This window comes from Cervus elaphus, chromosome 9, assembly GCF_910594005.1.
Source record: "Cervus elaphus chromosome 9, mCerEla1.1, whole genome shotgun sequence".
Taxonomy (NCBI): domain Eukaryota; kingdom Metazoa; phylum Chordata; class Mammalia; order Artiodactyla; family Cervidae; genus Cervus; species Cervus elaphus.
The window spans coordinates 101,950,420-101,963,149 of NC_057823.1; the positions used below are offsets into that span (position 1 = coordinate 101,950,420).

A 12,730-nucleotide genomic window follows, 5' to 3' on the forward strand; every position below is an offset into this window, starting at 1 on the left:
TGTTCTAAAGGAATTCACAGATAAGGTAGGGGAAAAAAGGTTTTAGAATGGTACAATAAACAATTCACAAAAATTACATGGTTACTGATTCAATTTAACTATGTTCTGAGACACACCAGATGCCCAAAATTTTGCCTAAAATTTTTGTTTTGGAAATGAAGCTTTCTAGTATTACATAAATTTTTTATTCTTCTCCTGATTACATTGAGTAGTAGATACAAGATTTTTAGTTTGCAGAGATTCAATTAAATTTTTTCAATGCAAATTTTAAGTTTAATCTGATTAAACTTCAATTTATTTTTATTATTATTACTACCATTATCATCATTATTTTGGTACCAAACTATTAAAAAGCTATTAAGGACATATACTCAATAGTTTCCAATAATGGCATCAGTGTTGTAAAAATTTGTTTCCAACATTTTTGTTTCTGGGAAGCTCTGACATCTGAAAAGCTAAATCTCTGAATACATTGTTTTTATTTGCAGGACAAAAATGAAATAGGTTTACTTTGAAATTAGAAATTGCTAATCCTATTTCCCAGAGTTGTTAACAGTGAGTCACTGTTTACAATTGGATTATCCACTGAACCAAAGGTTGTGTACCATGTGCGATGGAAATTGAAAATGCTTGTATGACTAGCTGCCATTGATTTTATGTTACTGAACAAAAGGAAATGTGCCATCTCTTTAGCACTACACTCTATAGCATTTTTATGGGCACTCTCACAATTAGAAGCACATGAAAACAAATCATTTGGTGAGGAGAAAATTAAAAATACAATTATTAATGGAACTCACTTAACTGTTTGGTACCTCAATAATAATATCATTTTTTTTCAGGTAAGCATTTTATAAAAAAAATGCACAGATATTATCAAAGGCACCATGTTGTGCTGGGGGATAACTTTTTTTTTAAGTTTAATTTCCATCACTGGATAACATACGAAGCATGAACTGATATCTTGGTACTCATGTTATGATGGAGATGTTGTCCTCAGTCCTCTTACATGTGTTTTAGTTGGAGCACTGCAGAGAAACAGAATGTATGTGTGTATGTGTATAATGGTACAATACAGTAAACATTTGTTTCTAACATTTTTGTTTATCTATCTATCTATATATTTTTTAAGGAGACAAAATTGAACCAGTAATTCCAAGCAGAGTGCCCCCTCCCCATCATTATCATATGCATCATGCCCAGGCTTTGGACAGTAAAATACAGACTCAGAGATCTCTATTTTTATCTCTATCTATAGATCCATATTGACATATAATTATATACAAATACATATTAATAAAGCAGAAAAGCTGGGAGTGTGATTAAGGTAAGGCAGAGAACTCTCTAGGTTCTGTATCTAGGTGAGATTCAGTGTGAGGGGGTAGAGTCCCAATAAATGACGTGCCTTAGGTCTGAGTATGAGTAGGACCTGGAATGAGCAGGGCTCAGAAATGCTCCTGTCGCCAGGCCTCTCGATACCATCCACAGAGGTCTGAAGGCTTGGGTTCTGCCCTTGATTTGGGCTGGAACTGGAAGGTAGGATTCTAGCTGACATCTCCTGGAGACTAATGGTGAGCAAGGGCTTTGTTTAGGTGACATCTCCACTCTAAGCCAAGGTGTTAGGGGAAGACACAAGTTCGGAGAAAGAGTCTCTGAAGCTTGGGAGGTGCAAGTACTTCAGTTCAGTCGCTCAGTCGTGTCCAATTATCTGTTACCCCATGCACTGTAGCACGCCAGGCCTCCCTGTCCATCACCAACTCCCAGAGATCACTCAGACTCATGTCCATCGAGTCGGTGATGCCATCCAATCATCTCATCCTCTGTCATCCCCTTCTCCTCCTGCCCTCAATGTTTCCCAGCATCAGGGTCTTTTCAAATGAGTTAGCTCTTTGCATCAGGTGGCTGAAGTATTGGAGTTTCAACTTCAGCATCAGTCCTTCCAATGAACACCCAGGACTGATCTCCTTCAGGATGGACTGGTTGGATCTCCTTGCAGTCCAAGGGACCCTCAAGAGTCTTCTCCAACACCACAGTTCAAAAGCATCAATTCTTTGGCATTCAGCTTTCTTTATGGTCCAGCTCTCACATTGCAAGTAGAGAACAAGGCAAACTAGATAGATAGGCAGGGCAGCCTCCCTTTTTGAGGTCTCCTTGAGCTGGAGTTTTTTCTTGCTATAGAGTCTGAGAAGCTAGAGGTCCAGGTGATGGGGGAGCTGTCAAAGGTGAGATGAGGAGGGGTGCTTGAGGCACACAGGGTTCTGGAACTTTCTTTGCCTACCTGACTGCTTCTCATTATCACCCTCCTCCTTACAGGGCTAAAGGTTCTAGGCTTCCATTGGTCAAGATAGCCAATAGATCTGACCTCAAAGTGCCATATTTATTTATCCTTGATTTCTTTTGGGAACCTTCACTTGGGGGTGGAGACAGGGAGAGGCCACAAACATAAACGCTGTGTGCGCTTGAGTCCAGACTGGGTTTGCCCTGTGCAGTGAGTGCCAGGGATGAAAGGAGGAGGACTGCTCCCTCGTTATGGGGAAGAAAGCCCATGTCCCACAACCCCAGGGCTGCAGAAGGCATGGACGACAGCCTTGAGAAGTCCTCTGCTGACAAGCACCTGTCAAACCTGGAGGCAGCTTGGTTTGCCCTTAACTGGTCACCAGCAGTATTTCACAGGGATAGACCTGGAGGTCTAGGCTTCCATTCTCATGCTTTATAAGCTAAAGTCTGAGAATTGTCAGCTCAAGGTGGTCCTGCCATAAGCAGAGAGAACAGTTAGACCTTCCATGGTACAAGGATGTATTGAAAGGGTGTCTGGTCCAGTATGGACTGGTACCCTCTGGGAAGGCAGTGATTTCTCCATCTCTTCTTTTTTAAGACGTCTTTCCCAAGTTGGGCATCAGCTTACTGAGTTTCTCTCTCTGATGCTTCTTTGAGAGCCTTCATTTCTTCTCTAGAGTCACCTTCCTCTTCATCCTTCTCTTCTTCTGCCTCCCTGTGAGATGTTGTCTGCTTTCTCCATTCTGTCGCCACAATGAAGAGTCATGGGGGGCAGACTGGAAGGCAGTTTCGATCTTGGCCATCTGATTGGAGTCCGGGGCCTGAGATGCAGGGAACTTGGATGACTTGGTGATAAGTTCCTCAATGAAAGGCTTGCTCTGAGGGCTGCCTCCCATGAACTCTCTCTGTGTGTAGATGAGTGACTTCTTGTAAATGTTGGAATCTGGGTACATGGTCTTGGGATGATGGAAATGGTACAAGCTGGTTCTTGGAGCTAAAATATGAAAGATGGTTCTGGGGTCCAGCTCTTCGCCCACACCTCCAGGATGATGGAGACAGCAGGGGCTGTAGGTGTGAGTAACAGTGAGCTATTGGCTCACTTGAGTTCTCTTGGCTTCTGGGTGGCTCCACGTGGTCCATGAAGGAAAGAAAGTGGGGCTTATAGCTTATGAGGTCAGGCTGCCCCGTGTCCAAGATGGCCTTATCCTTGGGGATGGCAGCATGTGATTTTCCATTGAGTTTGTGTGCTCGCTCTGTTTTTCCAGCTGCCATTAAGATAAATGCATACATTTAAAAAATGCATTAAAACATTTTTTATATCTGTACCTTGTAAAATAAGCCAGGTTATCATCTGCAGTTTGGGAGGGATTAAAGTTTCTGGTGATTATTTTCAAAGAATATGGTACCATCCATTATTAGAAAAGTTTAAAGCAGCTATTTTAAATTTTTTAAATGCCTATGAAATAGGCTATCTGTGGGGGTTTTGTAAACTAGAAGCTGCATAGTAAGAAAAATCAGTGGTAAATTTGGTTACATAACATTAACAGTATTATATAGGAAATCTAGTCCCAAATATATGAACACTTATGAATTTATAAATGAATTTAACATAATACATGACATTAATATAACTTTGTGAATTGGAAAGCATACATTAAAATGAAAATTTTAAAGTATGGTTATATAAATATGGATAGAAATAGATGTATGAACAGTTTCCCCCACTATTCATCTCATAGTCTTGTGTAGTCCTTAGTCTTTACACTCCATTGGGTCAGATCTGTGACTCAGCATCAGAATTTGACTGATCAGTATTATATTTTTAAAAGACTCCATCTTGTGCCTTCATCTCTGAGATTATGTTGTATTACTCCCTCTCCACAGTATCCAGTTATTCGGATATTTTTATTTTAGCTGCGTCTTAGTGGTAGCAAAGCAAAACAGCAGGTCATGAAATCAAGAGAACAGCTGAAAGACCAATACAAGCAGACTTAGGTTAAATTAGTGATATTCAAGAAAGCTAAACATAGATGTGTTTTCTAGGAAACCTTTAGCTAAAGCCAAAAGCAAAGCATGGATAGATGAGTTGGCAAAGAGATACTTTGCAGACTGCCGACCCAGTATTGTATTACTTCCCAGTTGTCCTTAAGGACAAACAGGGCTCCTTCAGGTTTTGCTTATAAAGACAAAGGGGAAATCATCTGTTTTAAGTAGCATGTGGCTTATAGAAGCATCTTATTAAAATGACATTCTCCCTGTGGGAATGTGTATTAAGAAACAGTTCACCCAGTCTAAAATCAATTACTTCTGCCTGTGGCAAAGAAAGTCTGAGTTAAACATAATTCTCAGAGGTAGTTAGCATTCCATCGAAGGTTACCGCTTCCATCCAAGAGAGGAGTTACCCAATTTAATCAATTCTCTGAATGTGAAATCTCAGATAGTAAACAACTTAGATTACAGACAGTGCAATTATTAAGTATAACAGTTAAGGCACTGTGTTTTAACTCAGTAATTCAGAGTAATCAGTGGTTAGCTAGTGAGTTCTGATTATTTAATACTTACTTGAACTTTTATTCAGAAGTAAACACAGAACAAGTTTGAATATTAACTTATTTCCATGATTCTAGACCCTCCCCCTCTCATATGTTCTGCATATTGCAGTCAGTTTTCTTTCTCAAGGAAAAACTTAGGTCTCTGTCCTGCTTCAGTATTCATCTGTTCATCTGTGTTCTCTTGGTAGAATTCAAACAACCTTACACGGCTAATGGGCCCTTGATCTGACCCTTCCTTAATTCTCTAGTCTCATCTTTTATCTCTATACCTCTCAATCTCCTTTCCCTTTCTTCCACTTTATTTCCATATTGTGGTCATTCTGGATTTCTTTAGTTTCAGAAATATAATGTAATTTCACTGCATTCATGATCAGTCCCTAAGTCTTGTCTGACTCTTTGCGACCCCATGGACTTTTCTTCTAAGGAGCAAGCGTCTTTTAATTTCATGGCTGCTGTCACCATCTCCAGTGATTTGGGAGCCCCAAAAATAAAGTCTCTCACTGTTTCCACTGTTTCCCCATCTATTTGCCATGAAGTGATGGGACCAGATGCCATGATCTTAGTTTTCTGAATGTTGAGCTTTAGGCCAACTTTTTCACTCTCCTGTTTCACTTTCATCAAGAGGCTCTTAGTTCTTCTTCACTTTCTGCCATAAGGGTGGTGTCATCTGCATATCTAAGGTTATTGATATTTCTCCTGGCATTCTTGATTCCAGCTTGTGCTTCATCCAGTCCAACATTTCTCCTGATAAAATAAACAAGGTGACAACATACAGCCTTGATGTACTCCTTTCCTGATTTGGAACCAGTCTGTTGTTCCCTGTCCAGTTCTAACTGTTGCTTCTTGACCTGCAGACAGATTTCTCAGGAGGCAGGTCAGGTGGTCTGGTATTCCCATCTCTTGAAGAATTTTCCACAGTTTGTTGTGATCCACACAGTAGAAGGCTTTGACGTAGTCAATGGGTATATGCAGGTATTTGTTAGGTCCCAGTGTTTACCCAGATAGCATGAATTTTAAACTATAGGTATGGCTATGGTCCAATAAAAGGTTTAGCCAATGTATTTATAATAAAAATAAGTTATGGATATTAGTAAGATGCTTAGAAAGTTTTTTTAAAAAGTGATTTTTGAAATTATCAGTTTTTAGGGATAAAATGGGAGAGGGCCTCAGGTTTCTCTTACTTTAATCTTAATCCTTGACATGATTGCCTATAGTATTCAGGGAAGCATATGAGGAAAATGCTTTTTTTTGCATTGATAATTTGAATCCTTAAACTCAATATTAAAAAAACTAATATGATGGCATCTGGTCCATTACTTCATGGCAAACAGAAGGGGAAACAATGGAAACAGTGACAGATTTCCTCTTCTTGGGCTCTAAAGTCACAACGGATGGTGATTGCAGCCATGGAATTAGAAGACAGTTGCTTCTTGGCAGGAAAGCTACAACAAACCTAGACAATGTGTTAAAAAGCAAAGTCATGACTTTGCTGATAAAGGTTCGTATAGTCAAGGCTATGGTTTTTCCAGTAGTCATGTATGGAAGTGACAGCTGGACAGTAAAGAAGGCAGAGCACCGAAGAATCGATGCTTTTGAACTGTGGTATTGGAGAAGACCCTTGAGAGTCCCTTGGACTGCAAGGAGATCCAACCAGTGACTCTTAAAGGAGATCAGTCCTAAATGCTCTTTGGAAGGACTGATGGTGAAGCTGAAACTCCAATACTTTGGCCACCTGACACGAAGAACTGACTCATTTGAAAAGACCCTGATGCTGGGAAAGATTGAAGGCGGGAGGAGAAGGGGACGACAGAGGATGAGATGGTTGGATGGCGAAGAGTCATACACAACTTGGCAAGTGAATGACAACAAATTTGTTTTTTCACTGAAGTGCAGCTTATTTACAATGTTGTGGTAATTTCTTCTGTACAGCAAAGTGACTCAGATATATATGTGTGTGTGTGTATTTTTTTCTTTTTTATTATTTTCCATTACGGTTTATCCTAGGACATTGAATGTAGTTCCCTGTGCTATACAGTAGGACTTGTTGTCCATTCATTCTATATGTAATAGTTTGTATCTACTAACCCCAAATGCCCACTCCATTCCTTCCCCACCACCTCTTCCCCTTGGAAACCTCAAGTCTGTTTTCAATATCTGTGAGTCTGTTTCTGCTTCATGGATAGGTTCATTTGTGTCATATTTTAGATTTACATGTAAGTGATGTAATATGGTATTTATTTCTCTTTATGATTTACTGTGCTTAGTATGATAATCTCTAGTTCCATCTATTTTGCAAGTGACGTTATTTTGGTCTTTTTTATAGTTGAGTGGTATTCCACTCTGTATATGTACTGCATCATCTTTATTCATTCGTTTGTCAATAAACATTTAGGTTGTTTCTATGTCTTGGCTATTGTGAATAGTACTGCTATGAGCATAGGGATGCATGTATCTTTTTGAACTACAGATTTGTCCAGATATATGTTCAGGAGTGGGATTCCTGGATAATACAGTAATTCTATTTTTAGTTTTCTGAGGAATCTCCACACTGTTTTCCATAGGGGCTATACCAACTTACATTCCCACCAAAGGTATAAGAGAGTTCCCTTTTCTCCACACTCTCTCCAGCATTTGTTACTTGTAGACTTTTATATTCTGGCCATTCTGACTGGTGTAAAGTGGTACCTCACTATGGTTTTGATTTGCACTTCTCTAATAATTAGTGATATTGAGCATCCTTTTATGTGCCTATTGGCCATGTGCATATTTGGAGAAGACGTTTATTTAGATCTTCTGCCCAGTTTTTGATTGGGTTCTCTTTCTTTTGTTGAGTTGTGTGAGCTGTTTATACATTTTGAAAATTAAGCCCTTGTTGGTCACAGCATTTGCAAATGTTTTCTCCCATCTTGTAGGTTTTCCTTTCATTTTGTTTAGAATTTCCTTTGCTATACAAAAGCTTATAATCTTGATTAGATCTCATTTTATGATTTTTGTTTTTGTTTCTATTGCCTTGGGAGACTGACCTAAGAAACCATGGGTATGATTTATGTCAGAGAATGTTCTGACCATATTCTCTTCTAGGAGTTTTATGGTGTCTTATCTTTAATTCTTTAAGCAATTTTGAGTTTATTTTAATGCATGTTCTAACTTTATTGATTTACTTGCAGTTGTCCAACTTTCCCAGCATTATTTGTTGAAAAGACAGTCTTTTTCCCATTTTATATTCTTGCCTCCTTTGCCAAAGATTAATTGACCATAGGTGTATTGGAGAAGGAAATGGCAACCCACTCTAGTATTCTTGGAGAATCCCATGGACAGAAGGCCCTGGCAAGTTACAGTCCATAGGGTCACAAACAGCTGGACGTGACTGAAGCGACTTAGCACACACTGGTTTATGGGGCTTCCCTGCTGACTCAGCAGTGATGAATCCACCTGCAGTGAAGAGCTGCAGAGGTGCCGGTTCCATCCCTGGGCCCATCCCATAACCTGGGTCAGGAAGATCCCCTGGAGGAGGAGACGGAAACCCACTCCAGTATTCTTGCCTGGAGAGTCCATGGACTGAGCGGCCTGGTGGGCTACAGTCCTTGGGGTTGTAAAGAGTTGGATGTGATGCAGGCAACTTGGCAGGCAGGCAGGCAGGTACTGGTTTATTTCTGGGCTCTCCCTTCAGTTCCACTGATCCATATGTCTGTTTTTGTGCCGGTACCACACTGCTCTGATTAATTTTGTAGGATTGTCTGAAGTCTGGAAGGGTTATGTGTCCTGCTTTGTTCTTTTTCCTCAGAATTGCTTTGGCAGTTGAATCTTATGATTCCATATAGATTTTAGTATTATTTGTTATAGTTCTATGGAAAATGTCATGGGTAATTTGATAGGAATCACATTAAAGCTATAAATTGCTTTGGGTACTATGGCCATATTAGCAATATGAATTCTTCTAATCAAAGAGTATGGGTTACCTTTCCATTTCCTTAAATTATCTTTAATTTCCTTTATTAATATATTATAGTTCTCAGCATATTTCACCTCCTTTGTCAGATTTATGACTAAGCATTTTGTTTATTTGTTGTAATTTTAAGTTACTACTTTTTACTTTCCTTTTCTGGTATTTCATTATTAGTGAAAGACATTAATACACCAATTTCTGTGTATTAATCTTGTATACTGCTACCTTGCTAAATTTATTTATTACTTCTACCAGCTTTTGTGTGGAGTCTTTAGAATTTTCTGTATATAGTATCATGTCATGTGTACCTAGGGGCAATTTTACCTCTTCCCTTCCTATCTGGATATATTTTATTTCTTTTTTCTTATCTGGTTGCTGTGGCTAGGACTTACAATTCTGTGTTGAAGAGAAGTGGTGAGAGTTGGCATCCCTGTTTGGTTCCAGATTTCAGTGGGAAGGCTTTCAGCTTTTCATCAGTGCAATTATATTGGTTGTGTTTGGGTCATAATGGACTGTTACTGTGTTGAGATATATTCCCTCTATATCCACATTGGTTAAGAGCTTTTTGTCATGAATGGATGTTGAATTTTGTCAGGCGGTTATTCTGCATCTGTGGAGGATGATCGTATGGTTTTGTCTTTTCCTTTGTTGTGATATACCACAATGATTGATTTGTGTACATTGAACCATCCTTGCGAACTTGGGATGAATCTTTCAAGGTGTATGATCCTTTTTGTGTGTGGTAAGATTCAGTTTGCTAATATTTTGTTGAGAATTTTTGCACCTACATTCATCAAAGATATTGGCCTGTAGTTTTCTTTTTTGACGGTGTCTTTGTCTGATTTTGATATCAGGGTGTTGGTGGCTTTATAGAATGTCTTTAGGAGTGTTCCGTCCTCTTCAGTCTTTTGGAAGAATTTGAGAAGAGTAAGTAAAAATTTTCCTTTGTTTGGTAGAATTTTTCTGTGAAGCCATCTGCTCCTGGACTTCTGTTTGTATAGAGTTTTTTGTTTTTTTCCCAATTATATATTCTATTTAGTTTCTACTGATCAGTCTGTTCACATTACTGCTTTCTTTTTGATTCAGTTTTTTGATGGGCCAGGAGTCCTATGGACAGAGAAGCCTGGTGGGCAACAGTCCATGGTGTAGCAAAAGAGTTGGACACAATTTAGTGACTAAACAACAAATGTTTCTGGAAAGTTGTCCATTTTTCTAGATTGTCTGATTTGCTGGCATATAATTGTTCGTAGTATTCTCTTATGGTTTTCTGTATATCTGTGGTAAGAGTTGACATTTCTCCTTTTCATTTTTTATTTCATTTAGGTAATCTTTTTTTCTTTACTGGTGAGCCTAGCCAGAGGTTTGTCAATTTTGTTTACCATTTCAAAGAAGTATTTCTTGAAATACCAAGTATTTCTTGGTTTTATTGATTTTCTTTTCTATTGTTGTTGAATCTCTATTACGTCTCTGATCTTTATTATTTCCCTCCTTCTGCTAACTTTAACTTTTGTTTGTTCTTCTATTTCTAGTTCTTTTAGGTGACCTGTATCGCTATGAACTTCCCTGTAATAAGTTCTTTTGTTGCATCTCACAGATATTATATGGTTGTGGGAAAATGTTTTAATGAATTATTTTTAAAATTCTTCCAACGTATATCTTAGAGAGAGAATGCCTTTATTTTCTATGTTTGTGAGTCTAAAATGTAATTAACATTACACTATTACATTAGCTTCAAGTGTATAGCTTAAAATTCAGCATTTGTATACAAATAATCACCATTAAAAGCCTAGTTACCATCTGTCACCATAAAAAATTACAAATTTCTTTCTTTTGTGATAACTTTTAAGATTTACTTTCTTAGCAACCTTCATATTTGCAATACAGTGTTACTGACAGTAGTTGGCACACTGTGCATTGTATCCGCATAACGTATTTGCTTTATAACTAGAGGTTTGTACCTCTAGATCACTTTTACCCATTTCTCCCACTCCTCAATCCTTCTCCCTCTGGCAACTACCACTCTATTCTCTGTATCTATGCATTCTGTTTTATTTGTTCACTTTTCTCTTTCTCTCTCTCTCATTCTTTTAGATTCCACATATAAATGAAACCATAAGAAATGGCATTTGTTTTTTTTCTGACTGGCAGTTTTTACTTAGCATAATATCCTCAATATCTATCCATGTTGTCATGTATGCTGAGCTTTCATTCATTTTCATGGCTGACTAGTATTCCACTGTGTGTGTATGCACATCTTTATTATCCATTCATCCATGCATGAGCACTTGTTTCCATATCTTGGCTGTTGTAGATAATATTACAATAAACATAGAGATACATATATCTTTTTGGCAGTATTTATTTTGTTTCCAACCTTTATTTGGGTATAACTGACAAATAAAATTTTATATATTTAATGTGTGCAACATGATGGTTTCATATAGGTATATGTCCTAGAATGACTAGATTGCATTATAAAAGTGCTTGATGTCATTATATTCCCATGTCTCCCAAAAGTACATATACTAAAAATGGGGAAAATAAGCTTAACTTTTACTTGATTTTAATACAAATTCAATAATATAATTTCAAATTTCATTGTAAACGGTCGGCCATTTCTTTTAGTCCTTTCATTTCCCATGAGATTTATTGTTTTATTTCTGATTTTACAAGCAATACATGTTCATTGTAATCAACCAGAAATACACAAAAGCCTCAGTTAAGTTCCCTTCAGTCACTCAGTCATGTCTGACTCTTTGAGACCCCATGGAGTGCAGCCCACCAGCTTCCCTGTTCTTGACCAACTCCCGGAGCTTGCTCAAACTCATGTCCATCAAGTCAGTGATGCCGTCCAACCACCTCATCCTCTGTCATCCCCTCTCCTGCCTTCAACCTCTCCCAGCATCGGGTGTTTTCTAAGGAGTCAGTTCTTCCCATCAGGTGGCCAAAGTATTGGAGTTTCAGCTTCAACATCAGTCCTTCCAATGAACACTCAGGACTGATCTCCTTTAGGATGGACTGGTTGGATCTCCTTGCAGTCCAAGGGACTCTCAAGAGTCTTTTCCAACACCACAGTTCAAAAGCATCAATTCTTCGGTGCTCAGCTTTCTTTATAGTCCAACTCTCACGCCCATACATGACCACTGGAAAAACCACAGTCTTGACTAGACAGACCTTTGTTGGCAAGGTAGTGTCTCTGCTTTTTAGTATGCTGTCGAGGTTGGTCATAACTTTCCTTCCAAGGAGCAAGCATCTTTTAATTTCATGTCTGCAGTCACCATCTGCAGTGATTTTGGGTCACTGGCAGTGATTTGGACCACCAGCATTCCGCATGATGTACTCTGCATATAAGTTAAATAAGCGGGGTGACGATATACAGCCTTGGAGACGTGTAGGTCAAGGCTGTATACTGTCACCCTGATTGTTTAACTTGTATGCAGAGTACATCATGCGGAATGCTGGGCTGGAGGAAGCACAAGCTGGAATCAAGTTCACTGGGAGAAATATCAATAACATATAACCATAGAATCACCCTTAATCCCCACCCCCAGAGATAAAGATCATTAGCATTTTGATAAAAATTTTTACTTCCTATATATTTCAAGTAATATATATATCTATTTATATATGTATTTTAATTGAAGTATAATTGATGTCCAACACTCTGTTAGTTCCAAGTGTAAATATAGTCTGCGGCCATACCACCCTGAACACGCCCGATCTCGTCCAAGTGTAAATATAGTGTCAATATTTCAATATATTACAAAATGATGATTGTGAATGTATGTTTTATCCTTGTGACTTGCTTATTTTGTAATTGGAAATCTGTACCTCTTAATCTCCACCTGTGTCACTCACCCCCTCCACCCTCTCTTTACTGGTAGCAACCTATTTGCCTGTCTGTTCTCAGTGTCTTTTAGTCTATTTCTGTTGGGTTATGTTTGTTCATTTATTT

The 12,730-nt window shown here is 38.4% G+C and overlaps 1 pseudogene; it reads right to left on the reverse strand.

Annotated features, from left to right (window-relative positions):
* Positions 1-2,307: 2,307 nt before the first annotated feature.
* Positions 2,308-3,549, reverse strand: LOC122700832 (annotated as a pseudogene).
* Between the last annotated feature and the right edge of the window lie 9,181 nt (positions 3,550-12,730).